Source organism: Haliaeetus albicilla, chromosome 24 (genome assembly GCF_947461875.1).
Source record: "Haliaeetus albicilla chromosome 24, bHalAlb1.1, whole genome shotgun sequence".
In the NCBI taxonomy this organism is placed as follows: Eukaryota; Metazoa; Chordata; class Aves; order Accipitriformes; family Accipitridae; genus Haliaeetus; species Haliaeetus albicilla.
The window spans coordinates 23,227,135-23,244,180 of NC_091506.1; the positions used below are offsets into that span (position 1 = coordinate 23,227,135).

A 17,046-nucleotide genomic window follows, 5' to 3' on the forward strand; every position below is an offset into this window, starting at 1 on the left:
CTATTCATCATGTTAATCAAGGGATACAAAACATCACAGTTACACTAACATATCTTACAGATAGTATCCAACTAGTAAGGTCTTATTACCAGGAAATATTTTCCTGTGGCCCTTCACTGGAAAGAAACACAACTGAGGCCAGCCCACTTTGGCAGCAGTTATCAAACAAGGAAAAAGAGAGCAGTGCCTAAAAGGCAATATATTTTTTCCCCCTCTTTTGGAACTGAATCCAAAAACATTCTCTAGATGAAGCCCTGTGGCAGGGGCACACAGCTGAACCAACACCCTTTATTGCACACTCCGAGTAACATAATAAACGCACGGCAGCACAACAGGCCATTTTCTGAAGCTACAGTCTTTGATCCCTATGTTCTCCTCTGCTCATTGCTTCCTTGAAGACTGTCTCAATTGATTCTATTCTTGGCTTAAATCTTAGGAAAATACTTTTGGAGCGCACCACATCAGTATTAAACTATCTGCCTCAAGCCTGAACAGGTCATCACAATCAACCCCTTGCCTCCCAAGAAGTTGAGTTTTCTCCCCTTTGTCCTGCAATATAATTGCGCTGCTTAGCTGTTGTTCAGCGGATGCTTTTTGCATCTGCAGAGTGGACTTCAGCATTGCACTAACGCTTGGGAAAATTGGAAAGACTAGGAAATACATTTTTATGAGTTTTCTTTTTCTGTTTGTCTGCAAATATTAATTGTTTCTGCTGTTTTGATTCTGGTGCTCATTACTGAAAGTTCAAGGCAGTCCAGCTATGTTTCCCCTGCATTTTAATAACACAAGTAAAAAAGTGGGATGCGGTAAGTTATGCTGTAATGTAGAACGTGATTACACCCATTTAAATAATACTGTCAATTCAGCATTGCCTGTAAGACATTGAATGTAACTCACTGAGAGATCTGGTTTCACTTGAAAGAGCTAAAAATGTTTGCCAAACACCGCATTCTGCAGATGTCACATATACAGCATGTACACATGCACACACACACACAAAATCACACTTCTAAAAAATTTATTTCTCTGTCTCACTGTTCAAGCACATGAAATAGATACTGTCCAATGCTCCTAGGCAGCTGAGAGAGCACTGCATTGGGAACAAAGATTTCTAGAATCTAACTCTGCCTCTAATATCAACTTTCCTCTGCAGCTGAACAAACCATTCTCTCCCTTCCTCTCCCTCAGTCTTTCCATCTGGAAAAATGAAGACATTTGCATCTGTACTGTGGGTGCCTGTGCTGTGCATATAAATCAGTAAATGTTTATAAAAATTATTTAAAGATGAAAAGTTATGTATTTCTGATTTAATGCATTTACTTACATTTTTGTGGAACAAAACAAAAAACAAGAAACCCTGAAAACCTGGCTTCAGTAAGGATCTGATTGAGAGTCCATGAAATTCAGTTTCCTTAAGGTTATGGCACAGGCACCTCATGCCTGATATTAAATATGAAGGAGTTCTCACTGCAACTCAAGACAAACATCTAGCAGCTACCACAATAGAAAAAATTATAACACAAGGCAGCAAACTCAGCTCTCCTCCCCCTTTCTCCAAACCACATCCTAGTCATGTACCTCTGGATGCTGCTACACCCAGTAATGACCGTCAGCACCCAGATTAGTACTTCCTATTACAGAATGCTACTACACACCAGCTTCGAAAAACCCTCGGATAGTATCACCCTGGTACATGTTCACACTGTTCACATTAGAAAACTAAGCTTTCTAACAAAGTGGCTAAAACATTTACTAAACTCCAGGTGGCTCAGTCTTCACATGTATAAGGCCTGTGATTTTTTTTTTCAGAGACCTAAAAGAATGAGGAGCCTGGATTAAACTGAATTTCAGCAGGATTTTTCACTTTGACAAATGTAGCTGTTTGAGGAAGTAGCCAGCTATGCTGTTTCTTGTAAGAGGCACAGGTGTATAGTTTTGTCTTGCTGAAAAGCAAGTATTTTTTTAAAAAAGTTTTTTTGTTTTGTTTTTTTTTTTTCATCTCCCTTCTCATGCTTCAGGAGACAATTTAATTATCCAATAAGCACAGCACAGCAGCCTGATAACCTTCTACACTTTGACAAATCTAAAGTTTCTGCTTCTGAAGAAGTCCCCTCTAAAAAATGCAGTGGCTTCTGCCTGGGAGAAGTCCCAAAACAAGATCCAACTTGCCTGCAATTGCTTTTTTCCTTAATAAAAATTCTCTCCTGGAAAACATGAGTTTCCTTCGGAAGCTTTTCAGTACTCTGAACGCTAAGCATTGGGGAAGCAGTCATGTCAAAGTACTGGGAGACCAACATTGTAATTGCATCATTTACCTATTTAAACTTCGAGCTCCCTCAGCGTACACTGAAACTCCTGGTTGTCCTCGCTTAGGATGCATTTCTTATTGTAACAGCATTGCCATTTACAGGTAAGAGTCTTAAAAAAATTATGGCTGTCCATACAATACCCCCAGCTAACCACCGGTATACACTAGAAAATACCCTTTCGCTCGCTTCATTGCAAGAGCCTCATTCCCAGCGTTGCCCCAGCGTGAGCCTCCTTTGTCCCCGAGCAGCACGAGAGCACAGGAGAACGTAAGCGATGCTGAACAGCCTAATGCACCACTCAGTACTGCAGCAAACTAGCAATGCCCTGCCTGCACATTAAAGCAAAACTACTGTTATTTACATTAAAAAAAAAAAATCTAGATTTGTTAATAGAGTAATGAAAAAACGCTCCAACTTCATGCAGTTGCTGATGCACCGTTTGCCCTTCACCAACACTGTTTCGAACTGGCAACTGTGTATATGTAAATTAAGGGGTTTATTGCTTTACTGCTGTTCAGCATGGGGGCCATTCACTTTTTACTAGAGTTCCTTTGGCATAAAGAGCGTGACTCGACTAGTAATGAGACATGCCTTGTCCCTCTACCCTCTATAAAAATAATGATTTCATCAAGAAGGACTTAAGTCCCCCAAGGTATTTGTGTACTGAATACAAAACTTTTACATCCAACATGCACAATCCTTACTATCCAGGTTACAGTAAAACCAAAACAGGTATGAGAAAGACTCTGGATCTTCAAACGTGTAATCATGTATATAACTACAAGCACAAATACTTCAGTCCTAATGCAGCTATGCATTTATAAATTCAAGACCCATATTTTCTTCTTAAGCTGCAAACCAGTATCTTCCATTCTCATTTGAGAAAAAAAAAAATGTTTCAAGTTATTTATTTCAGAAAAAAGAATTAGGAAAAACCCGCTACATTATTGCTTTAAATGGTACCATGTTTAAAACTAAAGGATAATTTAGTGAAAAAAAAGTAATTTTTAGTAATATTTAGTAGTATTTTTCTCCTCCTCAAGCACTTAAAAATGCATGAAACAGTTTCTCATTTGGTGGCTGGACCCACGGATGTTGCACACTGACTTTGCTCCAAGACGAGTGGCACATTATTAAGAAGCCCAGCACATGCATTGGCAGACACTTTCCAAAGCACTGAGCTGACTGGTGAAAACAAAAGTGCCCCACATTCCTCTTCTGGCTGTGCTGGGCTATACAAGAGGCATAGCAAAGCACCAGGAGGAACAGAAGAGTTCGGACTTATGGGAAGCCAAGCTGAATTTCTCTGCCTGTGACCTTCTCAAAGTGACAAAGGCTGTCACCCCCAAATACCCTTTAATCCACTGATGCAACGCTACTGACACCTCTCAGTCTGCTTAAAGAAATTCTGTATTTAGATGTCAGCCTGATTCGACCCCCCCAAATCTGTTGGCCAGCGGACCTTCACAGCGTACAAAACTTAGGTCCAAACGTACCGGTTTCATATCATCCCTAGCTATTCTATAGCAGAGAAACATTGCTGACATTGATATCAACGAGCATATGATAAGTCAAGGTATTTTCATTGTTTATAAAGATTCCTATAAAACAGCAATCAGGCAATGAATTTTAACTTTAACCAGGCTTATGACTTAAGGGTAGTTTTCATTCCTTTACTTCCAACTGTATGTAGATATTAACAGATCCATAGGACAACCATCTCCAAATCAAACTACTGTGTTAAGACTAAAAGCATTGACTTTTTGACAAGAGCACACACGAGAGCTTTAGGTTTTAAATGGGAATCTCGCAACTTCCTGCTCCGGGTGCTGGTGGCAGCCCCGATTTCTGCTTCGCTTGTTCTAACCATTCATCAGCTTTGACAGAACACAGTCAAACCAAATCCAAAGCAGTTTAAAGTAAGTGGTACTTGGAAAAAATAGCAACAATTAATACCCCATTAAAATAAAAAGATATTAATCTACTGCCATTAATCTAATACCTTTTAAATCCAAGGACACTGACATGAATTAACAAATTTGTTTTAAAAAACTGTTAAGCACAAGAAATGTATTACATATACTAAGAGATATAAAAAATAAACTAACCCCCCTAACTCTCAGCCACTTCATCCACATGCTCCAGCTATCCATTATATAATCACAAAACACCCAAACACACAGGCCAGTCCAAGAGCTGTGCTTTGGGAACTCTGTTAAGAATCTATTTACATGTCTGTCCTATGAACCCACACATTCCTGTGTACAAGGCAGGCATGAGACTGTTTTTTTTTTTAAAAACCCAAAACATACTCATGGTTTGCATGAAAAACCCTCCTTTAACAACTGCATAGATTGCATGCGATTTAACAGAAGGATTTAGCTTCCTGAAACATTCTGCTCCCTCTGCTGTAGGACTGTTTATCCTTCTGATGATTTATTTAAAAGCAGATACACAAAGAAGAATAAATACATCGAGCAACAAAATCAACAGAAATTCACCAGAAGGGATTCAGGGTGGGCACAGGCTTGATAGACTAAATGCAAATAAGAAACCTGAACCTACGGTCTAGAATCGATGCTAGCAATCTACATAACACACAGTACATCAGCTACAATGATTAACATGCTTATTTTTCTGCTGAGAACTTGATATGCATTTATAACAATGAAACACAACATCCCGTTAATTCTAGCAAGTTAAATGGATAGCTTTGCTTCAAAAAGACTGGTTTTCTATCATTTTAAGGCAAGCAAAACCTTTGTACATGACTACTTCAGGCATAACAGAAAGCTATATAATTAGAAAATGTCATCTGCTGCACCTAGAAAGCCTTGTTTTGCCTCGCCTCCTACCCAATACATGCAGAAACAGAATTTATTAATATTTTCCTCCACCATTAGCCCAATACATTAAATCATCATCTCTGTAGCAAAGCTACTGCTGCAGCAACTTCCTGCACTGCATCATTCACCTACCTCTGACTTCATTGTTCCACGGGCCATGAATAAATAAAATCAAACATCCAGGTGGAGCTGTCACAGTTTCCCTTTGCGGTAGATGTGCAGCAATAATACAAAAAGAGCTAGCTGGTCCTACAGGAGGATGAAGCTGGGTCAGTGCCTCGTTATGGAGCAGGGAAGTGCAGGGCTCCTAGCTGACTGATATACTGTACTGATCAGCAAATTTACCTAACGTCGCTGTGATGGGCCGGACCTTGTAGCTTCTGCTCAGCAGCTTTCATAGCCGAATGTACCCTGAGACATACCACAGCTCTAGGGCAATTCCGGCTAGTAAGCAATCTCACTGCAAGGTCAGTGCCCTTTTCAGCCTTACACGATGTATCAGACAGCTTAAGCAGCAGATGCTGGGCTGTATAAAAATGATGATGCTATGTGTGCTTTCCCAGGACTAAAACACTTCCTAAATTTGATACTAATTCTCAGGTAATACTCAGCTCCGGTACTGCTCAGCCCAAACCCGGGTATATTACCGACTTACAGCTCAAAAATTTGGAACAATACCAGTGATGCATAAGCATCAAAATGCTGTAGCATAACTTTTATGCCTAAGTAGAAAGTATTTTACCTTCTAATCATAATTTTGTTAATGATTTTTTTTTCCCCCCTGGATTATCCTCTTAAACTTCACCGAACCAGACAGAATGCATACCAGCCTCTCCGAGCTCCCACGGTATTTCTTTAACTCTGCCCATTGCCTCTGTCAGACTTCTGCATGTCACTGGAAGTGCTGAAGTGCAGGTCTGCCTGACTGTAACAACATGGACGGGTGCTCAGTAGCTTTCATTGAAAAATTTATTGCTCAGGCTCCTCCAGCCTTCAGAGGTAACAATTTTCCCCCATCTCTTCTTTTTTGCAGGAATACTTCCTTTAACGCTGAAATGCATATTCTGTGTTTGCTGTTACTGCAGCATTTTCAATGCATCTTGAAATAAAACCCAAAGCATGGGCTAGATTGCTGATATTTCTTTGTGTAGGGCAGCCCAAAGTAGTTTAGGTTTTAAAATCATAAATTACATAAAAAAGCAACACTGTTTACACTGTTTCCATGTAACTCATGAAACTTGAGCTAAGCTTTTACTCAAGTTCATGTGCTCTTTAGAAAAGTCAGTACAGCCGATAGAGCCAAGCCAGCCCCAGCTAATGCTCACTAGTTGCCATGGTTTGAACAGCAGCAAATCACAGACACGTAATGAAAAAAAGTAAACCAGGATCTGTTCAACCAAATGCCAGATCTTTTCCACTATTTTGCCAGAGCATTTGATATCCCTTGAAAAGGTAAATTTTTGAACACAAAAATTCTCAACTACTTTTCTGGATGCAGTGGTAGATTAGGAGCTTTATATTAGCAGCATAATAGAAATAATATATGAAGTACTACATGCAGCTTTTCCTACCTGTCAGATATCCAGATAGCATGTGTTGTAGCATCTGACTACTGTCATGCTGACTACATGATGCTACTGACTGTACTTAACCTGAGAGATAAGGAAGTGGCCCTGTTTGGGACAGAAATGCTGCGAGTTCAGCTGGACTGAACTTGGAGCCCAAGGGTTTTTACAATCCTTTTCCCAAATCTGAGAAAGAGTTACTGTGTACTGCTTCACTTCTTACCAGACTCCTCTGATCATAAAACTACTTTATTTAATTCAGCTCCATTAGTTTTCTGGGATAGTATTACTAATGGTTACTTTCACAGAGTCTGTCAACAGAGGAGGACTGGAAGCCCTTTCCAGAACTGGGAAGTACAGCAGAAGTTAAGCACGATACAGGGTAGACAGACAACTTTTTCCCCTTTTGACAAACAATACCATATAGTAAATTGCAAAATATCTGAGAACCAGACTGTCATATCAGGCTGTCAATCTCCCCCCCAAATCAAACCACGCACGACACCTGTAGGCTGTTCACCCTCCTTCCCTATTTTGTGCACTTGCTCTCCCCTTGGTACCTCCTCGCTGACGGGAGATCTTTACGGTTTGCTGTCACAGGGACTTGCTCCTCCCCACACGCTCCCTTGTATCATTCCAACCTTTCAGTTCACCTCTGCAGGGATGCATGAAGCGGATGCTTTTTACGAGACAGAAATAGCGCATTCAAAGGGCTAGAGTGCTGATGTGCATTTTCGGACAGATTCCTTATGCAGCCAAGTGAGCTCACTGCAGAGCGATGGCTGCGAGCAGTCAGTATGTTTCCAACATGTAAACATGGCCACACAAAAACATTAGGAAGATAATTCAACTTGGACAGGAAATATGGAGGGATTAAAAGGATATACAAGCACGCCTGTGTGTTGGGTTCCTATCTCGCTTTTTTCATCGTTCCCAAGCATTCCTTCGGCATAATTCCAAGATCTCCAGTGCAACCAGAATCTCTCTTTACTGACTCCCTACATGAGATATTTCTCTTAGAAGACAGCGTGTCCAGAGAGACACTTCTCAGCACATTTCTGCGTAAAAGTGATCTGTGACAGTTTCCCTGCCATATGATTCCTTCATCATCTTTGTCATGTAATTTGTCATCAAATAACAGAAAGCTCTCTTTTCCAGGGTTCAAGGTCAAAACATACACCAGCCAAAACTTTATGCAGAGCTTCCCAGTGAATGGAGGATCATGCAGGCTAAGCAGCCTCCTGCACCCAGGCCTTGCATCACTACCACTGGAATGGCTTTCCAGTACAGAGATAAAAACAGAACAGGAGTAGAAAAAAAAAAAAAGCCTAAATTCAAAATCTGAGTGCGCCGCCTCTCCAAAATCAACACCAGAAGTCCTTAAAAGCTTGCTTTAGCTTTCCTTGTGGAAAAATTGGAGATCATTTTCACTCTGCTCTGTTCAGCACTTCTGAGATTTTCAATGCAAAGATGCTGAATAAGTGCAAAATATTATTGAAATATGTATTGGTAAGAACAGTTTATATTACTCTCACAATAATAAAATAAAAAAGACTATCAAGCCTGCATGCTTCAAGACCAGCTGGATCTGGGAAGAAGTCTTTTGGTACAAGGTTGTCTAATTAGCTGGCTGGAGGCTGACTGGAGGAAGGCGTTCATCCTTCTACTCTGTTAGACCTTCTGAGCTGATCAGTTTTACACTCTGGGAACAGCTTGGGTTCTTTGCATTATTTTCACTGCACTGCTGAATTTGTTTTGGGAGACGGAGGAGGTTGTCATTTCATAAGAGTTGATTTGCTTTTCCTCAGGTCTTCTACTTAAAACCTCCTAATAGTTACTGACCTCAGCCTGTTTTAAAGCAAATCAGTTGTGACGTCACTACAAGGATTTTGACCTTCAAAGACAGAAAACATCGTCCTGTGGAGCTCAGACACCTGGGATTAGGCACAGATGCATGAGAAAAGCAGCTGGAGCATTAGGAAGCCAAAAGGGCTCTGTGGCCTCAGGAAAAGGAGCGTTCCCAGAAATACTGATAAAAGTTGCGTGAATGACACTGAAGTGGCCGGTTTGCTTTTACATAGCATCATTTGCCCCTCTTTCATGAGCTAAATGTCTAGCACCTTCTCAGGTAAGTCTCTCTGAAAGTCAGAGCAGAAAAAGCTCAAGACCACATAATTCTGATCCTACTTTTATTTACTTCTGTAAAATCAGGGTAATACTCATTTGCATTTATCAGAATTATCCTTGTCCTAAACCAGACCCTTAGACAACATAAAACGCCAGGAAGTTTTGCCTTGAATGGATGCAGATTGCAATTTGCAGCTGAAAGGGCATTAATCTTAAATGCATCATGTTTCCTTTTTCCACTTGAACGTGTACAATTCATCTGTATAGTTTACACTTTGTGTGCCTGCCACCTCCAGGATTGTGAAAGGTGCCAGATGGACAATTTTGGTTCTGTTTAGCCACTGAACAAAATCCACAGACAAGCCCTCTTGACACTGCCTCAGGCATGCACGCGCATATACAAAACATACAGTGTGTGTTATTTCATATTTTAACACGTGCCAAGGAAACAATTCCAAGTTCTTCCCCAACAAGAACACGTCTTATAAAAGCACTGCCTTGTCTACAAGCAGTCTGGCAATCATGGCAGCCAACATACCTGCTGTGCTATCAGTGACCATTGCTGCTATCTACGCAAAAGTGAAAAGAGACCAACCAATTCTAACACCCATTAAGCACACTTGTTTTCTTGGGAAAACTTAGTCTGAACATTGGATCAAAGCCAAGCATTGCCTTGGTCCTCCAGTACCACTCATTGTATTCCAGAGCCAAAATACGCCAGCTTAGTCTACCTCATTTAGCACTGCAGTGTCTGGCCTAAAAGTTACTATGACTGGGATGGATTTAATAGATTGGAGGTAAAGTGCAAGGCTTCTTGGTTCTAGCACCTGACAAGAATGTTTCCCTAGCTCATAGCTACAGCTGCAAAAGGTCTTGGCACCTTCATAAATCCACAAAATCTTTCCTATGTATAACATAAGCATATTAATAAAAGCAGATAAACTCTAGGCAAATGTTACCTGCCGGGTGCAACAACTGTAGCCTCTAATGGTTACAGGAAGGAAACTAATTCACTCTCAAAGAGTAATTTATTTTGATTACCATTTTTGCACCATAATCTTACATAATTTAATTTTTAAGATAAATTCAAACCAATTTTTTTCTGTTCTGGATTACTGACTGCCAAAACAAAGCTGAAGGTAACCTGTATATGCTGTCACATACAGTGTGATTTCAATTACCTTTAGAATAATGCCCAGACAAGTGGTAAGAAAATACTACATAGAAGGTTTGAAATTAGAGGACAGACAGAGCAGTTTTAGCTATGTTGTTGGGAATAATTTAGCACCAGCAATGGAGATATACAAGAACATCAAGTAAGATGATTTCATTGCTGCTTTCTGTGAAAACAGTAATGAATCCTGTACGCTGACACCTTCCCAGCTAGTGTGCAAAGAGGAGAAACTGTTGGGAAACAAAATAAAACTCTTATCAGTGCTGTGCTACATGTAAACTAATGTCTTCAGGTAATAGAGACAAATGTGTACTGTTCTTTATATATATATTTTTTTTTTCATACTGGCCACTTTAGTTGCAGAAGAATTAGTAAATGACCAGAGACCAGACCTAAACCACGTGCTGTGGGGGTGTAGCGGTCAGCTTCATGAAAGCTGCAAAGGCTGTTGTGCTGCTGAAGTTACCTTTGTACCTTGCTTTCCCCTCCTAAGGTTTGAGTTGTACATCAGTAAAACCTGTTCTGCAGACAAGAACTCTTGTGGTGCTATTACATCTGAAATGGTATAAAACATTTTACACTTCAAAGAACAAAGAACAAGCTGCTGACCATTACAACCACTGACTGAAGGAGGCAATAGCTTTTATCATTGTCTATATTTCAAAGGTGGGGAAACTGAGGCAAAAAAGTCAGAGGCAAGAATTTTGGTTAAAAATGGAGAACTGCTGCACACCCCATTCCTTCATTAAAAATAAAACACAAACAAATAGTATGTCTTCAAATGCTGAACTGCTTTAAGTTTGACAGCAGAATAATCCTGATGCCAGTTGGAGTTTATACCCTGCTCTCCTTATGCATGTTAATAACTACATTTTAAAAGACCCTTTATTACCTGCAGCGTACGGTAAGGGTGATGTGGGGCATTTCTCATGTATGAGAATGATTCTGACCCCATTGTTTGGAACGAGATTCCCTTTCCAGAGAAAGGGATCAATTTGTCTATTTATGGGTAAAGCCATTGGCTTCTTTTAGTCAGAGGCCGTAACAGCCACTTGTACCATTATCACTGCTGGCTTTGGAGACACACTTCTTGTCATTTTGCTGTAGTTTATTTGATATATGTTCATTTCTTTAGTGATGCAGTCTCAACCACATTCTCCTTATTTCGCAATTGGAAGCTTAATTGCTGGCAGGGTATACATTTAGGGGAGGATAAGAGACAATGAAGACAAGCCTGACTGCAGTCTGTACACGCTATGATCAGCGTAATCATAAACAAAACAAACCGGCCTGAGATTAATAGAAAAACTGTCATAACTGTAGGAAAAAAATAAATAAATTTGAAAGACAAAGCAGATTTAGATGTAGACACAAATATGTTTAAAGAAGTGCATCAAATAGTTATAACATTTTCAATGCAGTGTAATTTAAATTGAGATCTAACAATTAGGTACTTACATCTGACATAATGCAAGTAGACCATGTTTCTAAATATCCAAATCTTTTGCAAGAATTTAACCTCTGTTATTTGGTTGATTTCTACTTAGTTCTTTCTTACTGAGGCTGATCATCCTCAGTAAGGCATTCTTCCTTCATCACTTATCCATACTCCAGCATCTCCCTGAAGAAGGGTAGCTCCATGAATTCTCTCTTTCCACCTCTGGAAGCATTGTATGTTTTACAGTCCGTGATCTGATACTCAGCTTTTGCAGATCTTCGCTCCTCATCTTTCACCTTATTGTGCTACAGAGCTCATTTACACTAAAACCCCAGGGGATGTTTCACTGTCGCTTCACAGTGGTCTCTCTTCCATTCTTGCTACTTCTGTCTTCTCACAGGGCGCTTCCCTGTCACATTTCATTTGCTCCCAGCTTCTCCTCACTTCTCCCCATGGCTTTCGGAAGATTCTCATCAACCTTTCTTACAGGTACCGCACCTTAAGTGCTCCCCAAGAATTAAAGTTGCTGCAGCTGCTGATTTCCTTTGATTTTTCCTTTCACTCAAACTAACCACCTTGGTAACTACGTTTGGAACAGACTGATTATTGTTATGCTTTATTTACTAAGTGAAGGATTATGAGGTGCTTCCAATACAAGATAATGTTAGGCTAACCCCCTTCTGTCTTGCTTACAGAAATATGCCACTTCAATACAACTATTCACTCAAGAAAACAAGGTGAATTTGATCCTTTTCCCCAAGTTTGCCTATTTTTTATTTCTTCTACACCTATGGCAACAAATGAGCAAAATCTAGATTTAATTTTCAAGATGTCTACATATATAACTATAGCTTGTTAAGGTTTCCCAGCACAGACTGTTCATTTGTATCTCCTCAGAACTAGTCCAAAATCCAAGTTACAGAAAATCATCTGTAGAAGCTGTATCCCATGAATATACAGTCACGAATGATATCAAATTTTAACAGTCAACTGTGACTAAATGAGATAAGCATATTACAAAAAAATGAGATTCATGATAAAATTCATTATCCAAGGTCCAATTTGAAAAAGCAGCTCATCTCTTTCACACAGGGAACATCACTCTGACTTGAAAAAAAGTTTTTGAATCTAAATCATTCAGATTTGCTTTTTTTGTTGTTGAGATTTTCAGTCTTTTTTTTTTTTTTTTTTTAAAAAAAAAACTTATTTGTTTAGACAAAGGAGGCTCAGATGACGAATAGCCCAAAGAAAAAACATGCAAGGGAAATACTGCCCTACCATAAAAAAAAGTAAACAGAAATTCTTGTATTTCCTTACAAACAGCATTACCTCTGTAAACAATTGGAGCACTTAGGTGTTCTGGGCTTGACTTATTTCAACAGAAGGCCCAGCAGTCAGAAGACTGCCAAAGCTCAATAGATTGCAACAAAATTAGTTATACCTCATTATGATTTGGAAGACAATAATCTAGCCACCTAGGATGAATTAAATGTTTTGTGCTGATACCTTTCTCTTCGGAGTTTTTTATTATGTGCATATTAAAAGCAGGATGTTTTTGTCTATTACAGGATAGTTGTAAAGTAACATAATTTTTATCCCACCAAGTGATTGATGGAGAAGTGCAGTCTTTATGCCTACTCAAACTCAAAACTTTGTAGACAGCTTTTGCTTTGCTGGACAATTATTTTGATTGTTTGACTTGACCAGAGTCTTCTGTAGTTTAAGGAGCCACATTATCAAAAAAATAAATATTTTGAAGAAAATATTTTCAAATATTTTCTTCCCCTTTTTCCAGATAAGACATATGAGATGCAGTAAGGTTACCATTTTGACATGCCTTCTGCTGGCATGTTTGAGCTGTTGCACAACGACATGGATCAGGCAGCTGTTCTGGCTGAAGAAATAACCCCCTTCTCCATCACCACCTTTTTGCTTTTTGGGGTTCGGGTTTTTTTGGGGGTGGGAGTGTGCAGTTTCCAGCTGGATCAGTTCCCCTATCTGGTTCATGGCCCTGCCTCACATACTAGCACTACAGCTCGTGCAGCACAGCACAGGACCAAGAACTGCTTGTTTTAGGAGGCAGAGCCCATTTAAATGTGCGTCACACTATGACATCGCTTGCCAAAGAGCAATTAGGAGCCAGCCGCAAAGCTAGAAATAGAACTCATGTCTCTTGACTTTCAATCCGTGGTATAATAATTAATTTTTATTCACTTTGAATAACCCTTTTTCTCCTCCTATTAAGTAAAATTCCATCTTTACAAAAAGGAAAAGGTAGGGAAATAGAGCTAAAGAAATCCATAAAAAGTATCAATATTTTAAAAGTATTTAGAATTCTACTTTCTATCTCCCAAAATCGCATACAGACTGCTCACTAAGCTGTATTCCCCCTCCTTTCAGGAACAGACCTTCACATGCCTAATAACACGTACAAGTTATGATGCAGAAGTTATTTTTAGAAACCTATGAGTTTCAGTGCATTATAATTAAAAACTATTAGAAAAATTGCCAAAAAAAGAGTACTTCCCTCAATAGCAAAATTGCTTGAAGGACAGATGAACCAGGTAGTTAAAGTGCTCCTTACTGCACTAGAACCCTTTGTGTTTTCTGGCTGATGGGCTTTTAACTGTAGCCTCCTCTTCACCCTCCCTCCCAAAAGCTTAAGACAACTTGATTAATTTTTCAATAGTTACGTTACATATAGTACATGATAATATGTTAAAGAACTTGATCTATGAAATCAGAGATCACATAGCAAATGAAATCACATGGGTCTGTCAATAGAATCTATGTTTACAAATAGAGACAACAGTGACATATAAAAAGAGCCATTTCCTTCTGAAATCAGTTCTGTTGTACCTTGCAGAGGAGAGTATTCAAAAAGCACCGTATTTTGCCACAGACTATACGGTGGGGTTGTCAGACAAATTAAGCAATGACTTGGCATCTAGACTACACACCATTTCTCCATTAGCCTTTCTGTTTTAATCTATCTGAAGTGTAAGGAAGCAAAATAGCATGTTACACATCTACAAATATACAGCAGTTCTATGAACTCTAGAAACTACAGCAGCCACAAATTGTACCTAAATGCATTTCCAAGTACAGTGAAATGACTTATATATACATGCAAGTTAAACATGGGCTCTACAAATTTAATAAGAACACGAAGCACCTTTTTCAACTACTCAAAATGGCATTTTATGCCATTCACATTATTTACCAGCACACCTAGTGAAACAGCCTTCTGTTTCCTTTAGCTTCCTCAGAGAAAGACAGCCTTGTGGTCCAGGCAGTCATATTTCTATATACTTGATCCAACTTGGGAGGCATGGCTAATTTAACAGGTATGACTGGTTTGTCATTCAAACACCACTGGCGTTTGACTTTTTGGTATTAGAAGTTGCCAAAAGCAGTCGTAGAATTACTCTGTCACCTGCCTATGTTATAGAAAAGTTACGCAGCAGCCTCTATTTTCTGACCATAGTTTTCCCTTTCACTTGCTTGCTGAAAGTAGTGTCAGCATCTCTTTAAAGTACTCCTCTCCATTAGAAAAACCTCACAAATGTTGAGTACATCACCAGAAACTCTTTCAAGAGCAGACTGCAGCAACACAGTTGTCGTCTATCTTCTGTGCTAATTCTATGCACCACCTCCTTAGATAAAAGGAGATGGTTTGGAGCAAAAGATCAAATTTATTTCCAAAGTTCTTCAAGACAGCATTTCTTAAAATTATTTAAAATAAAGGAATAAAAAGATTGCATTTCTAAATAAGTGCATATGTACACATACATATACACAGTTCCTGCAGTTCCTACAGTTTATTATATGTTTATGGTACTTCCCTGGCAGATGCCCACAGCACTAAAAATCTGAGCAAAACAGATAAGGCAGGATACTATTACTATGGGGATTTTAGGGTGTATTACTTGGTACCTTTACTTGAAGCATCAAACTAGTAGTTGTAAAAGTTTTGTGCCATGGGGAAGGGTTTGTTTCTTTTTTCAGTATAACTGTCAATCCAAGATGCAGGAATATAAGGAAAAGCCTGCAAGTTAGGCATTAAAAAAACCCTAAAGATACTCATGTCAGACTGCCAAAAGGCAGGCTGGCAAGAAACCATTCTAGTGGAAACCTCACAAAACAGTGTAAGCAGTCATCCCATTTGTCAGCTGTCCCCAGTTCTCCAGCAAGATACTTGCAGCACCAAGTTGCTTTCCTCTGGGAATGCTCGCTGCTCTTGCTGCTTATTTTAAACTTAATTGCCATGCCTGTTCTTCAGCAATATGCTTTTAAAACACAGGTGAGGCCTCACCTAGAATGACTGCACTGGTCTTCCAAATTTAAGGAAAAGTAAATCAAAGTTTGCCCTGGGTGCAAAGAAGGCCTCTTTGGATGACTGAAGAAATGGAAAGCTTCTCTGGCAACTGTGGACTGCAAAAAATTGGCTCACTGAGTCTGGCAGAGCCCTGAAAAAGGATAAGAATTGCTTTTTCAATGCATACTGGTGGGGTGAGCATATGGGCTAGAAATGAAAAATTAGTACTGGCACAAGAAGAAATGTGCACAAGTTGGAACTGAATTAAGATAGAAAGAAAAAGATTTCTAGCTCCGTGAGCAGCAAAACTGTGGAAAATGTCTGGATTATGAGATGAAAACATATAACATGCTTGCCTGAAGTAGAAGGGATTAGTGCTGATAGCCCAGAAATTCCCATTTCAGTCTTACCTTCCTATAATTGCTGCTGTTTTCAATGGTTACTCATCACCCAGCAGTATCTTTCGCTATAGTTTACTTCTTATAAGTGTCAGGAACAGGTTTGGCCTCAGCAAGCATCATTCTTCCAGTCTCCTTCCATCAATGGATGGAAGGGCTGGACACCAGACTCAGGGTCTATTAAAACTCCCAGGTCTTCACGAGTTTTAACATATGTTCATGCATATGGGTCCCCTTTCCTGCACCACCCATACACCCTTTTTCCCATAAATGCTATATCATAGCATCATGCTTTGCCTACATGAAGGAACTTCATGAGGTGTATCTGTGCACCAGGAAAGACCCAGCATGAACTTTGATAGAGGATAGAGATGGAGCTGTTGCTAAAAAATATTCAATGTATTTTGAAAAGAAAACGTAGACATTGATGACTTTCAAGCTGTTGCACTCTTTCCAAAGGAGTAAATGCTCTTTGGAAATAAATACTAGTATGACAAATGAGACAGGAAGAACAACATCTTTTCCATTTCCCTCTTGATGAATGCGGTTTATAATCCATAAATCCAGCATATATATATATATAGCTCTTCCCAGTCGTTACACTGATTAAAAATATAAATTCTTTAGATTGATCTGTTAGAAAAAATGATTTATTGTTTTACCAGTTCATTCTTTCTAAACTTGCTTCTAAGAAACTTGGTGTTATACATAAATTCAGTAAGATACTAAAGAAAGTACCTAACTTTCCTTTGTCTGTACTACTCATTTATGCATATTTGGTTGTATGCACATGCTTAGAGCTTTGCTGAATCAAGTAAAAGAGCTGGATCATGACAAATGCTTGAGATACACAGCAAATAGGAATTTATTC

At 39.2% G+C, this 17,046-nt stretch overlaps 1 protein-coding gene across 15 annotated transcripts in view; it reads right to left on the reverse strand.

The window, feature by feature from the left end:
* Window positions 1-17,046, reverse strand: part of IQSEC1 (IQ motif and Sec7 domain ArfGEF 1) — a 357,476-nt gene that overhangs the window by 101,926 nt on the left and 238,504 nt on the right. The window contains exon 1 of one of the 15 annotated variants that reach the window (XM_069769846.1): window positions 5,288-5,458. The exons of the other annotated variants lie outside the window; for them this stretch is intronic. The gene's annotated coding sequence lies outside the window, so the exon portion shown is untranslated. Of the gene's footprint in view, window positions 1-5,287; window positions 5,459-17,046 lie in introns of those variants that run through there. 15 annotated transcript variants of the gene reach the window in all.